Source organism: Pogona vitticeps, chromosome 12, assembly GCF_051106095.1.
Source record: "Pogona vitticeps strain Pit_001003342236 chromosome 12, PviZW2.1, whole genome shotgun sequence".
In the NCBI taxonomy this organism is placed as follows: Eukaryota; Metazoa; Chordata; class Lepidosauria; order Squamata; family Agamidae; genus Pogona; species Pogona vitticeps.
In genome coordinates this window covers 16,044,721-16,068,008 of record NC_135794.1, presented here as the reverse complement: position 1 = coordinate 16,068,008, position 23,288 = coordinate 16,044,721, and the positions used below count along the sequence as shown (strand labels likewise).

The 23,288-nt window shown below is 44.1% G+C and overlaps 1 protein-coding gene across 1 annotated transcript in view; it reads right to left on the bottom strand.

Annotated features, from left to right (window-relative positions):
- Positions 1-23,288, bottom strand: part of IGDCC3 (immunoglobulin superfamily DCC subclass member 3) — a 151,380-nt gene that overhangs the window by 102,907 nt on the left and 25,185 nt on the right. The gene's annotated exons all lie outside the window — the stretch shown is intronic.

Here is a 23,288-nt window from a genome sequence, read left to right as displayed (position 1 = left end):
CACCTTATCTGGGTGAAACTGGAGGAAGGGCGCGTCGACCCGCAGGGCCACCAGTTCCCCAGAAAGGCGTGCTGAGGTAAAGAGCAAGAAGAAACGCTGTCTTTAGAGTAAGCAATTTGAGTGATGCGGTAGTCAACGGTTCAGAGACCTTTGGGTAGTGTGGTTGGCACATAAGTTAAATACAGTAAACAAACAAACAAACAAACAAACAAATAAAATGGCGGACCTAACTGGCATGATTCTAGATTGCAGAATTCTGGGAATTGTAGTCCAAAAAACAAACTCACCATCTCTGGTGTGCACAGACTTGGGGGTGTCTCCTCTAAGGACCAATCATTCTCACTCTTATACACTCTAAAATAAAACCTCATTGATTATAAGAGTGAAATGTGTCTCCAATAAAGCACAGACATAAAAGTGTACTACAGCTACCATTAAGTCTGCAAAACACTCCTTTAAATCCACACAGGCAACAAGCCTTTTTCTGATGGCAGAGTAGCGGTTCTGTTCTAAGATCGCAATGTTTGATAGTAAGGACACCTTACATATATTTTAAAAAGAGGGGGGAAATCCACCTTAATCAACCTTCACAAGAACACTGGAGTGGAAGGAAATGGGTTTAATTCATCTGCAAATATAATTAAACTATGCACTGCTAAGATTTCATTGTTAATTTGCTCGCATTTGCCATGTCATCCAGGCAACAAATCACAAGGCAGCTGAGCTCCATCCTTTTGCAACTTTATGTATAATGCATTTGACAAATAATAGGAATGGAGAAGATTACATTCTGAACCCCGCAGTGAGTAAATTAAATGTAGTTGCTGCAAAGTAAATTGAAATACATATTGGACTTATTACACTGTCGAGTTTAATAGCCAACTCTGAGCTGGATTGCACCCAATGAATATAATCTATCAGCAGTGAGAATGGACATGGGTTGGAGTTTAAAAAATAAGAACAACTCTGATCGGTGATATCGTTGTCTCTTTTGAGACTGCTGGCATTTCAGCTCTGACTCTTTTACTAGCTTTCAGCACCTAACTTTCCAGACTGATCTTCAAGACTAACCAGGTTGGAAAGCTTTATCTTAAAAAAAACTGGAATTGATCCACATCTGAGAGTTTACTTTTTTTTCCACTGGCTTCACCAGCTTTGCAGCTGCTTCATCCATGTCTCAAAAGGCACATCCAGATGGCAATTTGCCATAGCCTGGGAGACATTGAACACTTAAGCTACATGTACCTTGTCCTCACATTACAACCTGAAAAGAAGGCCCTGCTTCAAACGCCTTCTAAAGTGGAAACAGAACAAATGCCTCCCAGAAGCAAGCCCTTTTTGGTGGTGGCGCCTGTTTTGTGAAACATCCAGAATCACTGCTTCAGAAATTTTTGGATACGGGGGAAGCTTTTATATGGTCAAGCCTTTGGCCTTTTAGAATGCTTATAACAATGGGAACTTTGAATAGTTTACCATGATGAGAGGGGTATTCCTGGACCTGTAGTCCAAATTACACTGGTGTCTCGCTTTACGACTGCCCCGCATTATGACGAAACCGCTTAACGATGATCTTTTTGTGATCACAATTGCAATCGCAAAACGATGGTCTAAATGGGGGAATTTCGCAAAACGTTTTTCTAACAGCTGATCGGCGGTTTCAATATGGCCACCGGGTAATTAAAATGGCTCCCCGCTTTATTTAGGGATGGATTCCTCGCTATACAGGCAGCAAAAATGGCCACCATATGGAGGATCTTTGCTGGACTGTGAGTTTTTACCCCATTAGAACACACTGAACGGGTTTCAATGCATTTCAATGGGGTTTTTTTTCGCTTTTCTATGTTTTCGCTTAATGGCGATTTTCCTGGAACGGATTATCATCGTTAAGCGAGGCACCACTGTAATCAATTTTCCCGCCGCTATACAAAACATACTCTCTTGCATCAGTAGCCACAACAGAGAACAAAGCAGCAATATGAGAGAAGATTACGAGTGAAAATTTGAACCAACCAATCCATGTATATATATCTCCTTATACAGTATATTTTTCTAAAGAGGGTTTAGGGGCAATGAGTATGCTGGTGGGGCAAAGACTGAAGTTTTGATTACGTAAACCCCAAATTGCGGTGGCAATGGTTACAGCCTTTCTTCCATCCTTCTTTGAGGGGACTCCCAGCAGCATACGAGACACAAACACTGTCATTTTACTTTTGGGCTTGCCAATACAAGATGTAACCTTCGCCGTATATCTATGTGCTCATTTCCTCTACACACTTTACACAGAACATTTTCTTCCATTTGGGCAACTATAATGGTAAAGGTAATTTGGGTCACCCACCCACTCCCACAAAAGGCACAAAATCATCTCTTGCTGAGTTGAAATCATAACGCAAGTTAGCTACAGCTTTGTTACTGGAGAAAAGAGTTAATTACAAGTAATTAGCTCTGGCCTTGCTCATGGATTAGCATTACATCTCAAGCAATGAATTATTTATTTTAGCAGTCACTAGAGATCATAGACAACATAGTTAGCCTGTGGCTAGAACTGGTGGTTCCTGAAGTACTATAAGAAATTTGTCACAATATGAACTTTTCGTGCTTCATATCTTGTGAAATCCTCATCATCTTAGAACTGCAGAGCTGGAAGGAACCCTACAGAGCACCGAGTCCAGCCCTTGTCAACAAGGCTCCATGGGGAATCGAACTCCCAACCTCTGGCTCCCCAGACAGAGCCCTAAACCATTATCCAGCTAGCCTGTTTTGTTCTGTCACTGATCAACACAATGTAAACATAGCATCAATCTGCAAGTCTGAAGAAGCTCTAAGGAAACTGAAACACTGGGTGATCCTCATGCCATTGGGTTCTAAATGTGAACCAGATGTCGGTAGTTTAACCTCGGTTTAGAGTATTTACAACAGAACAGGGTTTTGTTGTGCAGAACGCATGGAGCCCTTTGCAGCTGAATTGGGAAGTAGCTAATAAAATGGAGAGTGAGAGCTGGACCATAAAGAAAGCTGACCGCCGAAGAATTGATGCTTTTGAATTGTGGTGCTGGAGGAGACTCTTGAGAGTCCCCTGGACTGCAAGGAGAACAAACCTATCAATTCTAAAGGGAATCAACCCTGAGTGCTCACTGGAAGGACAGATCCTGAAGCTGAGGCTCCAATACTTTGGCCATCTCATGAGAAGAGAGGACTCCCTGGAAAAGACCTTAATGTTGGGAAAGTGTGAGGGCAAGAGGAGACGGGAATGACAAAGGATGAGATGGGTTGACACTGTAATCGAAGCGACCAACATGACTTTGACCCAACTCCGGGAGGCAGTGGAAGACAGGAGGGCCTGGCATGCTCTGGTCCGTGGGGTCATGAAGAGTCGGACACGACTAAACGACTAAACAACAACAATGAAATGGAAGGAAGGAAGGAAAATTGATCGCTCTGGATACAGGCCAATGTACTTGTGTTGACTTCAGTACTCATGAAGTCAGCACACACGTTACAACTAAGATTCGGAGAGCTGTGACTTGACTATAATTCATGAAAGTAACATTACTGAGTGGCACAAGGATTGGAACGACTCGGTTATCCTGGAAAAAAAATCATTCTGACAACTCCTTTTTCTAGCTTTTTTTTACTTCTCCTATATAACACCATGACCCTACTCAGTTCTTTAGTATCTAGATGAGCTAAAAACACGAGAAGAATCCAGCTTCCTTTGCCATCACTGCTTGACTCCAGTGAAGCAAGCAATCGGAAGAGGAAAGACTCGTCAATCCAAGAAGGTTCTCCTCACACCAGTTCTGATGAAGATCCCACACTGACCCTGAAACTGAATAGGAGAGTGAAGTTCAAATCCTCAAGATGCCCTGACGTCTTTCTCTAAAAGCACAATAACCTGCACTGCCCAATTTAGTGAGTTCGCTAGATGCCTGCAGGCTTGACAAAGGGAACTTTTTCTCCACAGCACACCCTTTCCCCCCTTCCCATCCTCAGATAATGACTTTGACGGTTTACACAGAGACAGTCCAGGGCCTATTATGTTATTCTGTGGGCTTCTGTGTGAGTAGGGTAGGAGGATATTGTTCCAAAGCTGTCTTTTACACAAAATAAATCCTTTATGCATGGCTTTAAAAGGGGAGAGAGAGACTTAGTGCTTTCAGATGACCTTCTGTGACCTCCATTACTCAGGAATCCTCTAGAGGAATCCTTAAAAGGCAGACTTGCAATTACAGACCTTCAAACTCATTTGTTTGCTCAGGGCAGGGTGGTCTGATATATCCGGACCCTCCCCTCCCCTCCAAAAAAAAAAGCAATTCATTTGTAAGGAAAGGACCCTTCCCCTTGCTAAAATTATGATTATCATCATTATCCTGCTCTGCTTAAAATTGCAAATCCCCCTCTTGTCTAAAGACTGAAGCCCTCTCGTGAGCTTTGTGAATTTGTGGGCTTAGTGTTCCCAGCCTTGGGTTTTAAGGCCGCGTAATTCTTGGGAAATCTTGCTCATCTACATTAGAAAACTGAAGCATGCCCAACTCTTGAGCAGGTTTCTAATGGTGTGAGAAACTTGAGCAGGAGAGATAGAAAAATGCCCTTTTAGGACACCTGCTTCTGGATGTTTTAGCAACAAAGGAGAGAAATGAAAAAAGGAGGAGGTGGGGAGGGGGAGGGATTGATAAAAGAGGAGAGAACTGAAAAATATACTTAATTCTGGAAGAACTATGAACTCTGACAGGTAGAGAGCGGAAGTTTCTAAAAGTTGTGCCGAGGAGAGTATTATGGTAATACATATTTTGAACTTTCACTGGGTTGATGACCATGGCTGCACTATATTTGTATATCCAACGGCTGCCCCATGGTGGTTGTTTTTTTAAACTCTGTGTATGTGGAAAGCTGGTAGTAGAAAAGGACTTCGCCTACCTTTTTTCCCCCTTAATATGCTACCTTGGCACATGTAGATAGGTGGGTTCTAGCTTTTTTCTTGTAGTGGCAGTTCCTTCTAACACATTAGGGCAGAGGTCGGCAATTAATTTCTATAGGGGGCCCACATGAAAAATCTGAACTGTGTTCGGGGGCCGAACCAACTTTATTTAAAAATAAAATGAAACAGTGATGTTATGATTGTTTTTATTTTAAACTTGTTAATTTTCACAAATACTAAACAGGTTTTTTTGCAATATGTTAAAGATAAGCAATTGATCAACTTTAGACAAAAAGCTATAAATGGTTTTGATGTACAGCGAGCCGGACAGGAGCAGCTCGTGGGCCGTATGTGGCCCTCGGGCTGCACTTTGCCCAGGTCTGGCTTAGGGGATGTTCATACCTGCAACTGAATTCTATAGTCCAAGAAGGACTCTACAGTGTCATTATTTTTAATTGTGTGAATTTTAATGTTGTGAGCTGCTTTGGGTCCTTTGTTGGGAGAAATGTGGTATATAAATAAAAATAATAATTATTATTATTATCTTCGATCATTTTTCTCAAGAACCCAGAAAACTTTTCCGAAAATATGTCTCCCTCTCCCCCACCTCCACGCCCCGCAAAGAATCCCACCAGAAATGTCAGAATATCACTCTGCAACTGGCAGCATTTTACTTCGACACTATGGAAAGGCAATATACATTTTGCAAGTTTGAATTCTGATCCAAAACAGGGGGCAAATCTGAAATGACATTCAAAAGACAACCCAAGGGTTAGAATGGACAAGAAATTTCATCAGCAGGCTGTTAGTCAAAGTGGTAAAACAAGAGTCGCTTTTAAAGGGAGCATTCAGACCTCAGGGAGAAGGACATTTGGTGGAGATGACAATAAGCTTTCAGAACAGCAAAGACTGAGAACCACTTCACGCTCCACAATAGCAACGAAGTTCTGGGTAAACCCTATTTGAGAAAGTCACCCTTAAACAGTCCTCCATTTATTTCCCTATTGTAAGTAGCCCAGTTTGTCTAATTTGGATTCAAATTAAGTATTTTATAGTTGCAGTAAGTACCTGCAGTCACACTGTCAAAATGTCACTCATGTTTTTTCATAACACAACACACATTCTCCCCCCCCCCCCTCAACACACACACACTTAGCCATCGTTGGGCTTTTTCAGTTGGCTTTGGCAAACGGGCACGGACTGGAAGCGAAAAGAGCTGCAGTTAAAGAGCGTCTCCTAATTATGCAGCGGTGGTTAAGAAAGTGTTATGTGTCAGTTCATTGCAGCCCGCCTCGCCATTATTGTTCCTGGCAGGAGGCCAGACTCCGCAGCAATTTTATGCCAGTGCTTGCTGACTCTTTTCTTATTTATAATTTCTAAATGCAAAGTGTCACGAAATAATGCATATACTTTCGAGTCAGACACTACATACACATACAAAGGCATCCCTCATTCTTACACTGCACAGCAGCAGACCTGTATTGTCTGCCATATCTTCATCTTTATGCTGTCTTCCATGCCCACTGTTCTGCTCTAGCATACAGAGCTGGGCTCACAGTGGCCCCTTCACAGTTCTCTGCCACTGGTGGTTCTTGGACTACGACTCCCATCATCTTCAGCAGGCATGGCCAAGGAAGGGGTGGGGAACATGTGGTCTGTAGTCCCAAACATTATGCATATACTGCGTTGGGGACCACCTTCCATCCCCTTGGAGCTTCTCCTCAGTTCATATAGGAGCACAATCATACCACAGATCCCCACAATACACATGTAAAATGGGAAACACTAAGATCTTAAATATTTTAAGAATGTGCGCCAGGAAGGAATGATAATTCCGTCAAGTTTGCTTTTCCTCTGCTTGTTGGCATTCCACCCTTAGGTTCATTCCTTCCTGTTTCTGCATGAATTTGTAAATTTCATTTCTAAAGTCTGTGTTGGGAAGCATACATTAATGTCTACAGTTCTTGTCATACATGCATCATGTACACTCTTTCATAAACACAAAAAAAATTCCTTCATAGTCCATAGACATTTTGTGTGTAATTTCTCCCAATATGAACATCTTCTCCTAACTCATAAACTTTTAGGTCCATTTTTTTTTCTTTGATAACCTTGGCTGCAAAATTTGGAAAAGCACAAAACTTGGGGGTATAACTACACTGCAGTTTCTGAATATGTTCCATATTAGGGAAGAAACCGAGAGGTAAGCACCAGCTAACTTCATTTTGCTGCTCCCTTATCTTGGAGTGCTTGGTAGCCTTCCTGCCACATGTTTGCTGTGAAAAACACATAAGAGAACACAGGAGCAGACATGCAGGGGTCCATTCAGTGACATAGCAACTCACAAGTCGTGACTTGCTGTTAAGTCCAACTTAAGTTACACCGGTGACTTGACTCAACCCTGACTCAAGGGCTTCGACGGCGACTGGCGACTTGACTCCGACCCATTTGTCCGAATTGTGTTGTCAAGTCCCTACGGGCCTCCCTATCTTCCGCCGCCACACACTGCTACCATCTTCAGAGGCTTCCCTTTCCAGAGCCAGCTGCTGCCTCTGCCAACACATCTGCCACCCACCTGATAATGCCAGCACATGCACGGAGGAGACAGCAGCCAGCTCCAGGAAGGAAAGCCGGTCCATAGCGGCCCGGCTTCCCTTCTTGATGCATGTGCCCCCGGGGGGAGCCAAGCAACTCAAGACTCGGGACTCAGTCCTGAAGAATCAAAACTCAGTTCCAAAGAACTGACAACAGCCCTGGTGTATGGCGTTTCTAACAGGGGGTCAGCTAGTTGCATTCAAGAAGCCTATAAGCTGGCCATGAATGGAACAACTTTAATCTTAATGTCCACTGAATTGTTTATAAATTTGATATTCATACAATATTTTTTAAACTGTTTTATAGTTTTAGTTGTTGTGAGCCGCCTTCAGACCCCTATGGAGCGAAAGGTGACATATAAACAAACAAACAGTACGTACATAGATACATAACTTTTCCCTGATACCCAGCTCTCCCTCATCACTCACAACTGGTTCTCACAGGCACTTATTGGCTCAATAAAACTAGAATATTTTACATAAAGAATATGCAGTAAGATCCTTCTCATTGCATTAGAATTAGGAGTCTGAAGGTGAATTATCCAGTGCTTCGAAACAGGATAATATTACATGCCATGCAACTGTCCCCAGAGGTGGTAGGGGAAGCCTACAGAACATTGTGCGGCCACTGTGCTGAACCAGCCCAAACCGTGGATCGTGCCCATATCTTATCTCCAGCTTTCCCCTTCATGAGGACCGCCACCTCATCACTGAAAGCCTCTGGAGGCCACCACAGAAGCACCCCATTTAGTGCATTGTTGAGCATTGTTAGCATAGCCAAAGGCTACTGCTGGTCAGTGTGTCTATCTGGGAATACCAAAAATAATTTGTTATAATATACTATGGGAAACCAAGTGAAGGGATCCAGAACAGTGACTTGTTCCCTGCTCTCTCCATCTACGGTTGGTTCAGCCATTTCACACACACACCCCACTCCATGCATTAGGGCCTAAGGATCAATTAACACAGTGACTCCCATGGACCACCTGTAATTACCCTTGCTCACGACCCATGGTCCATGTAGTACCTCTGTACTAATGCAAAAGAAGACTTTAGTTTACACCAAAGGTGGGCAGCTTGCAATTTGCCCGATATTGCAATTTTACAACAGCTAGAGGATCACAAGTTGTTCACCTCAATATTTAAGGTCGCTCCGTACACTCAGTTATTTCAAAAATACAGGAAAAATGAAGAGTGAAAGAGTGACTTTAACATCTTGATGGCACTATAGTAATGAACAATTTGTAAATGGTCCTTTACCAGCACCAGGTAATGAAGGCTTCAAGATAGTGGGGGGGGGGGGTGTCTTCCAGAAATTTAACACAGTTGGGCTAACTGAAGGGGAGGATCAGCAGATAGGATGATGCGGGAGCAGGCTTTCCAAAGTGAATCTTGCTCTCAAGCCAGGAAAGGATTTACAGCTAAGTACCAGCACCCTAAGCTATGATCGGGGATTCTTTCAGCAAAAGAAAGATATATTCCCCACCGATACTCCCAACAGCCAATCTCCATTAGTCCACAGCACTCGTATTCTTTACGAACTCATACTAAATTCAAGGGCATCTCCATATGCAGCACATGCCAAGAGTCTAACCATGAAGTTACTACAGAGGCCTGCAGCTACGTAGGTCTGCTTCCACAGTCTTAACAGGCAGCGCCACATACAGAAGTCTAACCAAAAAGTTACCCATTTGTTAAAAAAACAAAACCTGTGAGACAAATCTGTTTCCATGTTATTAAGGTGCCTCCAACTATCAGGACAATAGTGATAGCAGACTAGTCAGGACAGCAGACTAACCAGTTCATATAGAATGGAGGTTAGTTGATCCAGGGGACCACAGTGGCAAAAGGCACTGAGGTCATTAACACCCTTCTTGACAGAATAAATTTATCCCCTCCAGAAGAAGCTGATCACCATTTCCTGAAACAGAAAGGGCACTATTTAATGGAGCAGAAGTATCCAGTGTGATCTCACCGCACCCTGACACTTAAGGCATTTCCACTCCTTCGCACTGCCTAAAAATGATTTTTTTAGGATAGCAAGCTAAGGCAGGGTGGGTGGTTTTGGCCCTCTGACCAGCATGCTCCATGCTGAATGCTTGTCAAATTTGCAGATGATACATAATTGGGCAGTATACCTAATACCCTAGAACAGGGGTCCCCAACCCCCGGTCCGTGGCCTTGCTGGAACTGGGCCGTGGAGATGGATCTCCACCCGCCCGCATGGTGGGCATGTTGCACTCATGCAAGGGGAGTGGCATGCTCGTGGGGCCATGTGCGTGTGTAACACACAGACCCATAGGAGCAGGGGTTCCTATCAGCCCCGACCAGTACAGCCAGCAGGGAGAAATATTCTGTGGTGTAGTCCAACAACATCTGGACAGTTACACTTTCCCATCCTATCTTTAAAAATCATCAGTCCTTCTACAAATACGAGTACAAATAAATTTATTGTCATTGGAAGTCTATACATAGTATACACATACAACTTCTATTTCAATGGCTCCCTACTTTGGGTCCCCAGATATTCTAGGGCTACAACTCCCAGAAATCAAGTAGTGGGGAAGACTTCTGGGAGTTTTAGTCCAACAACATATGGAGACCCAAGGTTGGTAACCACTGACTAGCTCAGCCTTGTCTATACTGACCGGTTGTAGGTCTCCGGAATTTCAATCAGGAAACCCTATGGGAGATACCCGCCATGTTTTTGAAACTTGTGCGCTCCCATGAAGTTATGACCCTTGAATCATTGTTAGTGTTTGTGATTAAGAATATGCCACAAAGGATCTTTGTTTCATAAATTGCTTTTAATTTTCAGCCGATAGTCCCAGGATAGCAAGCCACTCCTTCCTCTCCTCTCTCCCCGCTCTTCCTCCCTTTTCTTCGCAGTCACAGCCTGATCTGTCTCCTCGTAACACCATTTTCCTCACACACCTCACTGCCATCCACTGTTAAATTGGCCTGGAGATGAACTTGTTGCCATGGTAGAAGTTTCGGTATGTGCAGCTCAGTTCCACACAGATCAGCCAGTAGCAGCAGCAGCGACGACCCTGGCGGGCTTCCTGGAGTATCCTTTATTGTTGTTTAAATTTTCTACTTTGCTTTAAAAAAAAACACGCACCCATCTTTGATCCTAGCCCGCATCTTCCTCCCCAGCATCCCCCCCAACATCCCATTTTGCTTTCGTAACCTGGTGTGTGTTCCGACAACTGCAGCTGCTTCTCCTCCATAGAGATCATTTACGGTTCCAACGGTACAACAGCAGGCAGGACAAACCCCATAACAGACAAGGAGAGGGAAGGAAGAGGGAAATAAATGGGGTGGGGAGGAGACCGGGGAAGCTGCTGTCGGTCTCTAAAGCTTCCCCAGGCTCTTCTCGATCCAGGTCGATCACCAAACAACTCTAGGAACGTGGTCCATACAGCTTGACATTTTGGGCCTGCCTCCTTCCTGTTGTATGATGATGTCTTCTTCTGTGGCCCTATCTATGAGGTCTCCGAGCCAGTGCTTAATACGTAGTGTGGTGGGAGATTTCTATTTCTGTAGAATATGCGCGTCGCCACTAAGAGTACCCGAGGAGCCTCAGCCCATGCCGATTTCCAGTGCTTCATTTCCCTGAGAAGCCCAGAGCTGTTTCAAGTGCAAAGTTGATGCACTTCATGTGTTGTTGTTTTTTCCAAAAAGAGGGCAGTGACTGGGCACGACCACAGCATGTGGGCGAAAGTCCCTCTTTGTTCAGAGCATCTCCAGCCATTCCTGAGTTCCTGCCTGTTCGGTTGTTAGAATCTGTCTTGTGTCCAGTTTGGGCACAGGGTGATTTTCTGTTGGATGAACTGTAGTCACATATCCAGGGAGGAGTTTTTAATATCTTCCAGAATGCACTTCTGTAAGGAGGCATCTAGGCCCTCATTGTCCAAATTCAATAGTTCATTGGGTCAACAGTTCATCCAACATGGGGGTCTAAACTCAGCCATAGGAATATAAGAATCTCTGTGTTTGTGGGAATGTCTGCCACTGTGTGTACAAACCAGAGTGCCCTTTGGTTTCTGAAGCCACCTGGACAAACAAATCAAATCTGTATTAGGTAGTGTATGAGTTGTAGATACTGCCGGAAGGCATTTGGGAGTGGTAACCTTAATTTCTGTGTTTACATCCTGTTGATCAGTCACAGAACACAGGTGAAAAGCTGGATTGTGGTTTAAGTATCTGGCTGCAGAACCAGAGGTTGGGAATTTGATTCTCCACTGTGCCTCCTTGACCAAGGCTGGAGGACTCCGTGATCCATAGGGTCCCTTCCAGCTCTGCAGTTCTGAGATTATTATATTATTAATGTCAGACCATGTGGGGCTTGGAGGTGGGCAGCCTAGCTTCATGCCCCATGAGATGTCAAAAGCGGGCGATGCCAAGCTATTAGTTAGCATAGTTAGCTGGGGAGCAATTGTACAGTATTTTGATCCAACTGATGTTACTGAGCAGGTCTAAGCATTCCAGCACATGGTGCAAATAATAGCTCCAGTGCGCTCAATGAGGGCCATTCTGCCTGTCATGGGAAAACATTAGATGCCCAGAGAGTGTTTTCCAAGAATATGTCATTGAGCAGTGGTCGATTCCCTGCCTCTTGGGCAGATGTATTATTGTGGCCCAGGCACTTCCTTGGTGTGCAACAAGGAGCGTGGAGATTATTTCGGCATCTACACTCATTAGAGAGACTAGGCTACAGTTGCTGAATTGGAACAGTTCTTGTGTGGCTTCAGCAAGAGAGATATGGGGGTCTCTGACTTTCTAAGAGGCAGCAACCCGGTTTCAGACACTTCTGCAATCAGTCTAATCATTATTGGGATGGACTGATGTCCACATCCTTTATACCCTTCAGTAAAGACGCCCTCTGGGCCTGGAGCCTTCCTGACATTCTGTGATACTGGTTTTTGTAGCTCAATGAGGACCAGAGCCATTTAGGTTTTTGGAAGTCGGGCAGTGTTTAAGAAAGTGTGCATGTTGCCTACCTATTCTTTCTCTTCCCTAGAGTGTAGGGTAGGGTGAGGTGGGGGGGAACAAGTCAATTTCCAGAGTTTTCTAGGTAGTGAATACATGGAAGCGGTTGGCCATTCTCTTCTCCTAGGGGTATCCTGAGACTGTGCAGCTTGCCCAAGGCTACACAGGCTGGTTCTTCTCCAAGGAGGCACAGTGGGGAATGGAACCCCCAACCTCTGGCTCCACAGCCAGGTATCTAAACCACCCAGCTATCCAGCCAGCTCTCCCTATAGTTCCAAATAAAATCCAACAAAAGGTTTTTGGATTGCTTCTTTCTTGCTTTGGTCATCATTTGGGTCCCACATCCAATTAGCTCTGCCATAGGTTGACTGAACATCCTAGACTTTTGCATATTCTTAAATTACTAATACAGTCACACAGACAGAAACCTTTATGGGCATACTCTACAAAATTAAAACACACAAAGATGCAAATAAAACATTCAGCAACTAACATGTGGCAGGGAACAGCCAAATAACAGCTGCCTAGAGTGGTCATTTGACCATATAGGCGGGGTATAAATGCAATCAATCAATCAATCAACAAACAAACATCATTAGGGCTTGGCATTCAGCGACAGCAGGATGCGTCACCTCTGCATGATGGAGTGGATGTATCTGGCTGTTGTCAGGGTAAGTTCCTTAATAGTGCCATCTAGGAGGTGTCAAATTTTTCTCGAGTTGTCCCATCCAGAATGGAAGGAAGGGAAAGTGCTCAGATAAGACAGGCAGATATCCTTATACAAGATACAGTAAAACAACATATGCTGCAAGGATTCCACCACTCGTCGTCGTCGTTTAGTCGTGTCTGACTCTTCGTGACCCCATGGACCAGAGCATGTCAGGCCCTCCTATCTTCCACTGCCTCCCAGAGTTGGGTCAGATTCATGTTGGTGGCTTCGGTGACACTGTCCAGCCATCTCATCTCTGTCATCCCCTTCTCCTCTTGCCATCACACTTTCCCAACATCAGGGTCTTTTCCGGGGAGTCTTTTCTTCTCATGAGATGGCCAAAGCATTGGAGCCTCAGCTTCAGGATCTGTCCTTCCAGTGAGTACTCAGGGTTGATTCCCTTTAGAATTGATAGGTTTGTTCTCCTTGCAGTCCAGGGGACTCTCAAGAGCCTCCTCCAGCACCACAATTCAAAGGCATCAATTCTTCGGCGGTCAGCTTTCTTTATGGTCCAGCTCTCACTTCCATACATCACTACAGGAAAAACCATAGCTTTGACTATTCGGACTTTTGTTGGCAAGGTGATATCTCTGCTTTTTAAGATGCTGTCAAGGTTTATCATCGCTTTTCTCCCAAGAAGCAGGCATCTTTTAATTTCATGGCTGCTGTTTCCATCTGCAGTGATTATGGAGCCCAAGAAGGTAAAATCTGTCACTGCCTCCATGTCTTCCCCTTCTATTTCCCAGGAGGTGATGGGACCAGTGGCCATGATCTTAGTTTTTTTGATGTTGAGTTTCAGACCGTTTTTTGCACTCTCCTCTTTCACTCTCATTACAAGTGTTTTTCCAACATAATTTACTTTGTCCGGAGGAGAGCTCTTTCAGAGTCTGAAGCCTTAACCGGTAGCTTCCTGAGCTTGGAAATACTGCCCTGGATACTGAACCCAGAAGTTCTTTTCAAACCATGTACTTTGAACTAGTGGGGAGGGAGAGCAGGATTATGCCCAGCCAGAACCAGCAATCAAGCATAACCTATGGTGGCGATCTCATTTGCTCTCCGCATTTCTGATATACACACAATTCTGACATTCTAAAAAACTGACACATGTCTCATAATGCAGATGTTCTCAGAAGCAGAAAAAACAGCACAATCACACTTTGCAAAAAAAACACACCTCACAAAAGCAACAAGCATCCCCTTTTCAAATGCAGCAATTGCACACTTGCGTCCAACTCACAACACTATGGGGGATGGGAATCATCACAGAACTCTGATCACAACAGAGACATGCACCTTGCCACACATGTGGGTGTGGTGTGTTCCTATTGGGCAAGGCCATGCCATCAAAAACAGCTCATGGACTATCTATAGACTGTGATGTGCATTTTCCAGTAATTTTGAATCAGAGCTTCCTCCCCCTAAAAATCTGGCCTAAGTGAAAAAAAAAGGTCTCATTCTACAAATTTACTAAACACACCATCCTTTTTCAAGGGGAGGGTGTCTGAGGGCATGGGCGCTACTCCCACTGGGCCATCTCGTCCCTCCAACCCATCAGTCCTTGGCCATCTCTGTACAGCAAAAACTGACCCTTGCCCTTATTAGGGGCTCTTGCATTGCAGCGAAACTCCATGTGTTCCTTCTCAAAGCAGCCTCTGGAGCCATTGTTCCCTTCCTGTGATCTGTGAAAACGGAGCCATTGAGCTCCGTGACAGCAGTGGGCGCAACCGACAGCATCAAAGGGACATTAACAGGGGAGCGAGCGGGGGATGCTTTTGGCCTTGACAAAGAACTGCCTTTAATCAAGGGAACGTTTGAGATGTGCCAGTTCATTTACTTCGTCACCCAAACGACCACAGCTTTAAGAGAGAAAGAGGGAGAGGAACGACAAGGGAAGGAATCCAGCAGATGAGTGAGGTCATAAGAACAAATATAGAGCCTTGAGGGATCTCTTCATACGTAATATTTCCAGATTTTATAAACCCTAGCTTGAAGCAGAAACTGCACCAGGTCACATACTGGCCCCTGGCCCCACTGATGGCTTCAGCACTGTCGCCATTATAATACTGAATTGTAATTCTTTGTCATGTCGTGAAGGGGAACTGTGGCTTAGAGTTGTGGTTTATTCATCAGGATCATAAACCAGGATCAAACAGTGGTTAGTTATGTGACAGGAGACAAACAAATCCACAATCTTATTAGTCAGCCCCACTGGTATAAATCAGTGTAAATCACTGCTGTGAATCACCCTTAGTTAAGGGCTTGTATCTCTTGTTGCACACTAGCCACACAACCAGGTGCACAATGAAAAATGCATTGAGTATTTCAATGAAGTGATTTATCCCATTTAGCTTATACTGATATGAATATGTAATAAGACTCAAACCAATAGGTAGAAAACCAGCATTAAACCACAGTACTCAATTTTAGACATAACAAGGAGCCATGGTTTAATGCAACTAGGATGAAAGGGTGAAGGTGGCACATGAGGAGAAGAACATACAAGCCTGACACTTTTTCCCACTTCCCTAAACCAGGGTTTAAAAAGCAGGGCTTGCTACATCCAGGGGAGTCCCATCTCTAGGTGTCTTCGTGAAATTCACCTACCAGGGCCTTCCTCCCTTCTCAGATGGAGCTTCTGTCTAGTGACCACGGCTCAGAACCACGGATGCACCCCTCCTCTTCCACAGACATGTCCAACCTGCTTTTAGTACACCAAAACCAACAACCCTCCGTGTATCCTGCACCTGCAGATTCTGCCCACTCTGTGCCACAATTGCAATTATGCAACAGCGGTTGCCACCACGTTGTATTGTTGTGTCCATATTCCTATTTATTTTATTTATAGGTCGCCCACACTACCCAAAGGTCTCTGGGCGGCTTACAACAATTGAAATACAATAAAAAAGAGAAAACAATTATTTCTGGTGTTTCCTGGGATGGATGAGCTGTGACATCCTAAAGACTTAAAAAAAATGCATAAGCTTTCGTAGGTCACAACCCACTTCATGAATGCACTTGTTGAAATGGATTAAAGTCCATAAAAGCCTAGACCAAATAAAACTTCTGAGCTCTTAAGGTGCCACAAGACTTCAGGTAGCTGATTTTGTTGCGTTGTGTGTGTGAGTAGTTCTTTCTGCAACACCCTCCCAGTGATATCCCCTGGAATTTTTTCTAATTATTATCAAGGAAGGGCTTTTGTCCCTTTCAGCATCTCTCTGCTCCCACGCTGGGACTGGCAGAAACCTGTTATCCAGTTTGACTTTGAACCTTACTGCTTCTAGCCTGCATTGTACAAATATTTGACACCCTGGGAAAGAGCAAAATGGCTGATTGTGGCTACTTAGGTACCCTCTCAAAGCAAGAAAACTGGGAGAAGACAGAAGAAAGGGAGGGGGAAAAAAATAAACCCGCCCGCCCGCCCACCCTCCCTCCCAACGACTGTGAGAGATGTAGTGAAAGACGGTGCCACTTGTGTATGTGCGCTGAGAATATTTTCCGTTCCTCTTAAGGATGCAACCCCAGCAAGCCGTGAGGCCTCTTTTTCAATCCCTCTTGAGAATCCACATCATTTGAGCAGCATCTCCCAGGCTCCGCAAAGCAAGCAGACTTTTGCTTTCAGCCGTACTCCATTCAGCTCTGAACAATGGGAAACAATGGGAGAAGGAAAAAGGGTGGCTGTCTTTGAGCTACATTGAAGAGGCCATCTGCTGCAGCCGTCACTGCCAAGGCTGGGAACCAGGAAGATCCCAGGTTCAGACTTAATCTGAGCCACTTAGCAAGTGATCCTTAGGCAAAAACCAGCTGACAGCCAATGCAACTGTTAAGGGGAGAAAAAAATCATGTTTAAAGCACTAGCCACCCTTAAAGCCAGATGATACAGAAGAGAAGGGGAACATGTATCTGAACCTGCAGGACTGCAAAGACCATTGAAATACCTTTAAAGTTGAGCAGAGGAGATAGGTGGACAGAAATACTGTAGGGCAGTCCAGGTATGGCAGACTCTCCCCAGAGATGCCTGCTGGGCATCAATGTTCGCTGAGTTTCATCTTTGGGGATTCTAATAAACAGTGTTATCACTGGTCAGAGTTTCTACCATGCAATATTACTACTGTTTTACTGCTACTTTTAATTTACCTTTCTGCTGATTTAATGCCTATGCCTTATATTTTATAAACAAGTTAATGTCTTGGTTTTGGTTTTATATATATATATATAAAATAATAGCCAATGTAATAAAGTGGATAGAGCATCAGATTATTAGGCTTAGGAACACTGTGTTCAAATTCATGCTTAGCTGTGGAAACGCATTACTGGTGTGTGTGGCAATGCTAAATCATTCCTTGAACATTTCATCTAGAAAATCTTATTAAGCTCACCCCACATTGACTGCACGTAACACATATGTGATGGAAGCTGCCTAAATACCCCAATCTGAATTAAGCTATCACCCACAGCTAACTTAGTGATTTAGGTATCTGGCTGCGAAGCCAGAGGTTGGGAATTTGATTCCCACACTGTCTTTCCTAGGAAAAGAGTCAGCTTTTGTAGCCATTCGCAAGCTGCAATCCCCAGGGTGCTCCAGGAAGAAGGGAAGGGTAAATTACTTCCAAGTACTCTCTACCTAGAAAATCATGGAAAGGATCACCAAAGTCAGAATTGACAACAATTTATTATTCTTATCCTTACCCTTACTGTTAAAGATGAGAACATCCATCTGTTTTCTGCTACATATGCATTTTTAAACCTCTGGCTTTTCCATCCCAAAATTCAGATTTACAAAATCAGTTAATTCTTCTTAAAGGAACTAAAACAAAATCCTTTCCCATTTGTGCTGGTCAAATTCAACAAGTACAGCTGTTCCTTGCACAGAGAAGACCATGTACCACTCCTGTCCTTTATATGTGTTAAAGTTGAGAAAAGTTTTTGTAATGTGCCAACCTTACTTCAGCACTAAAAGGCTGAATACAAACCTAAACTTTTCAGAGTTGAACATTCAAAGTGTTTGGGCTGAATGGGAAATGTATACATTTTACTTTTTTCCCGAAATCAGAGCCTCTTTCTTTCTCTCTTTTTCTTTGCTCTCAGGTTCTTTCCATTCCTAATGAGGGGGAAAAATGCTTATTTCAGAACATTCTTGTAAAAAATAAACTGAAACAGAATTCTCACTCTTTCTTACTAACAACCAAAAAGCCCAATATAATCAGAAGTAACAATTATTTAACTCTAATGAATGATCAGTATAAATGCTTCAGTATAAACATTTCTCTACACATTGACATAAGAAGGAAGAGGAATTTACATTGTGAGTCTCCACAAAAGCAAGGCGAGAGGAAAGGGGAAGAAAGAAGAAGGCAGAAGCAAGAGAGGGCAGACCTATCCAAAACTGGTACAATTAGGATGAAGTATTACCCACCCACCCCCAGAAGTGTACACCATTTTCAACCTTGCTTCATTTTCACAATTCCCTAGCAAGAAACCCTCATACTGGGAGGGAACTTCCGCAAGGTATTCATTTTACTTATTTTATTGAGCATCACTTATAAGCTATCTTTCTCCTCAGAAGAGGACTCCTGAGGGCTCACAAGGTTAAAACAAGTAAAATTAAAACACAATAACAAGTGGGGAAAAAAATTAATCAATTGTAATTATCAAACATGTAAATTGATTAAAAGAATTAAGTTTAAAAACAAACTAACAAGCTGAAAAGCTAGAACCAGCATCCATTTCAAAAGTTACATGTTAAAGTTTAAAAAGCCTGCCCGGAAAAGGTGGATCTTCAGCTGTCAGGGGAAAAAATAAAAGAGGAGGCCAAGCGAATCGCAGAATGACGTTGAATGGGGGCCTGTAAGGCCATAGAGTCCAAACCCCTTCTTACTGCAGGAATACAAATGTAAATAATCCTAAAATAGCATTTATCTTTTTTTTTCTTTTCCTTTTTCCCCCTCTTTTTTTGCAGCCACATCACACTGTTGGCTCATATTCATCTTGTAATCTACGGTGACTCAAAGATCCGTCTCGTTCATAGTATTGCTGAGCCATCCTGTAATTGTGTGTTGTTGTTTTTCCCCTAGGTGCAATACTTTGTAATCTCCTGAGGTAGAGCCTAACCAAATATGGGAGCTGCCCAGGCCCTCTATCGTGTCCCCATCAAGTGTATCTATGATGGCAATGAGACTGAGAGGAGGACTTTATCTGAGAATCTTGAGAGCCAAGAAGCGTCATCAAATCATCGAAAAGTGAAGTTGGAAGGGGCCTACAAGGCCATCAAGTCCAACCCCCTGCTCAGTACATGAATACAATCAAAGCATATCTGCCAGGTGATTATCTAAGTTTTTCTTGAATGCCTCCAGTGTTGGAGCACTCACCAACTCCCAAGGTAACTGGTGCCATTCTCCTACTGCTCTAAGAGTTAGGAGGTTTATCCTGATATTCAACCGAAATCTGGCTTCCTTTAACTTGAGCCCACTGTTGCGTGTCTTGCACTCTGGGATGATCAAGACCAGATCCTGCCCCTCCTCTATATGACAACCTTTTAAATACTACTGTATTTGAAAAGTGCTTTCATCACCACCCCTCAGTCTTCTTTCTCAAGGCTAAATATGCCCAATTCTTTCAGCCTTTCTTCATAAGGCTTGGTTTCCAGTCCCCTGATCATCCTTGTCGCCCTCCTCTGAACTTGTTCCAATTTGTCAGCATCCTTCTTGAAGTCCGGTGTCCAGAACTGGACCCAATACTCCAGGTGAAGCCTAACCAGTGCCAAATAGAGGGGGACTAGCACCTCGTGGGATTTTGAGACTACATTTCTGGGGAGATCCGATTCTTCACACAGATTGAAGCCAAGCTGTACAGGGCTTCATAGGTAATCACCAGTACTTTGAATTAGGACCAGAAATGGTTTGGTAGTCAGTACGTACAGTGGTTGTAGCAGGGGCATTATATGCTCCCTGTAACTGGCACCAGTGAGCAGTCTGAGTGCTGCATTCTGAACCAGCTGAAGTTTCCAATCTTTCTTCAAGGGCAGCCCCGCACAGAGCCGTTTACAGTAATCCGAGTATGATGAAATCAAGGGCCGTGTGTCACTGTAGCCAAATCAGACATCCTAAGGGTACAGCTGGCAAAGAAAGTTAAATATCTTTGCAAAGTTGAATTTCCCAAGATGAGTAAGCCTGTTTCAAACCAGTTTACATATTTACCTTTCTTCTGCCATGGAAAACTGGTGCCAATTTCAGGCAAAGTACCTTGTGCTGCAGAGTCTTGCTGAACAACAGGGCAAAGCATCTCCTATTTTTGTGGGGAAGTTGAATTTCAGCAGATGCCTTGTGGCTGTAAAACAGCCGAGGTCTGTGCATGCGTGCGCGTCGTCTCTCTCAGATTTAATTTAAAAAATAACTTTTAACACAGGCAGCAAAATTCAAGTGTCCCTCCAGCCCCATGTCTATGGCACCTCTCCCAGAACAACAGGAAAATGATTTTTCAGCCAGGCTCAACCTCCAGTGTAGACGTGAAGGCCGATCGCAGTTTTGGGGTGCTCCCAAAATGGGCTGTTGCTGGCTGTAGCAATGCGATAGTCTCCTCCATTTCACAAGAAGGGTAACAGAAGACAGATTGCTCAATAGAGCTTGCCATTAGTTGAAACTCCTTGGACAAATTCCCCTTAAGCTTCCTATAAATAAGTGAGTGATGCTGCTAGTTGCAGTGGCAGAAGGACAAGGCAATGACCAATTTATCCACATTAAATCCATGCGAAAGAGATTCATTTTAATTCAGCTTCACAACAATTCCAGAGCTGAAGCCATGGCTATTTTGTACAAAACCCCCAAGGAGCTCACTGTCTGCCTCTCATTGTGCCTTTCTCGTTTGTTTACCTTTCCTTTTGTTTTGCATTGTGAGGTATAATCCATTCTTAGGCAAATTATGAATTTGGAACATATAAACAGATGGAAGCAGTGGATCCAACTTGTCTGAACGGTTGTTGTGGGTTTTTCGGGCTCTTTGGCCGTGTTCTGAAGGTTGTTCTTCCTAACGTTTCGCCAGTCTCTGTGGCCGGCATCTTCAGATTGACAGCACTCTGTGCTCTGGTGTAGTTGTCTGAAATGATTGCTTCACCCAGATTTTGTGGAGGTGTTTCCATCGTACGGTAGGTACGAAACATACGATTTGAGGCAAGATCCGTCCCAGAACTGTTGTGTGACAATTTGAGGGAAAGGTGTATTTGAGATGGAGCAGGCAGCCGCTCCGAACCCGACAGGAAAAGAGCTAAGAACTATTGTGGCCCACACAGAGCTCTTCGACAAAAAAAAAAAAAAAAAAAAAGGATAATTACAGTTGGGAGTGAGTGGGGAAGAGATGGCTTCTGTTCCCCTGAAGCCATGCAGTAGTTTGTCTCATTCTTAAACAGTGAGAAAAGAGAACTTCCACTGTCTTAGTTAATTGTCTCCTTTCCTCAACCAACCCATCAAGGAAAAACAACTGACAGCTGGAAATCACCCCCATTTCACTACCCACACATTCAGAGGTGGATGGAGGAAAGGTGTCTTTCAGCTCAGCTCTGGACTCTGAAAATAGCCACACCAATTTCCGAAAGGTGGAATCAAATTAAAACATCTTTTGCCAAACCAGTGTTGAGATAATAGGAGAAATTACGACTTCAATGAAACCTCCAAAGACCACTCATCGTTATCCTCATTTTCATTAAAGTCATCTCTTCCCCCCCTGCTGCCCCGTCCAGCCTTTGCAAAAGAGTACAGACTTCTCTCTCTGTAATTCAAGTGCAGGTTTAACCATGGGAATATCTTGCCAGTTCTGAACAAAAACAACTGTTTATAGCCCAAGAGGAACACTCAGGAGAGGATGCTGGAGCAGTTCTCAGACTGCACACTGTACATGCTCAGGGATCTTCTGGCTGCAACACTAATGGAGGAGGAAAGATTCCAAACGTTCCTGCAAAGAGGGTGTGATGGAAGACATAACGGAATACTTAAATGAGGTGCTGGGGATTAGCAATCCCATTTTACCAGACGTGCAAACACACATTTATTTGCCCCATGCAATGGGGTGCCATGGATGACAGATTGTGAACGCACAGCCGAAGGAACAGAGATACTTCCACGGCTGGTGCACCAGGGGCTCCAGCGCTTGCTGACAAACACCTAGTAGACCTTAACATCCAGCCCTTGAAGAGTTAATCATTGCAAATCCCAGAGACAGAATACCTGGCTGGACAGCAGCCCCGGAGCTTCTTATCAAGCAGCAGAATCAGAAGGTGATTTACAGTTAAAAGGTGCAAAGAAGAAACCCCGGAGCAAATTCCAGGGGACAACTGTGATTCCATCTGCGCCCTACCCACCCACCCACGCCAGATAAATAAAATAGAGTTTTGAGAAGGAGGGAAAGAATACGGCAGGAATCCCGCCAAAAAGCAATCATTCTTGACCACATCTCCTTAGGAACAACCAGAGATTGGGAGGTTTTAGGGGCCAGACTACAACTCCCAGAGCACCACAGGCAGGATCACTAGGGGTCCTATTGGCTGTGGGAGTCCTGTGATGGTAGTCCAAAAAGAAAAAAGGCAAAATTTTACCATGTCTCAGAAGAAAAAGGCTGTAAATGGCCTAAAGAGGGTGCTTTCTGGAACACACTTGTCCAAGGGATTCCCCTACCACAGAGGTCAGCAACTGGCAACCCAAGGATGCTTATCTGGGTCAGAAAAAACGTCCCTCTGGATCCTGACTGTATACAGCTACTATAATATAGCACCTCACTTTCAGAGTTTGAAATCATATCTTTAAAAAAAATCCCACTGCTCTCAAAATGCCTTAGCTGGCATACTGGTTAGGGGATTCTGGGGGTTGAAATTAAGAACATGACTTGTTCCTCCCATATGCAAGCCCTCCCCCTCCCCCAAACAGCCCCAGTTCTCTCCATGGCCAGTGTTCATGCAAAGCAGGCTCTGGCCAAGCTCTCCTCTGCCTGCCCCTCAGCGCCTTACTTCCCCATAAGGTGCAGGCAAGGACGAATGAGCAGAAGGGTCTCTGGTGGCAGGGAGGGGAGGTCAGAGATTCAGGGAAAGAGGGAG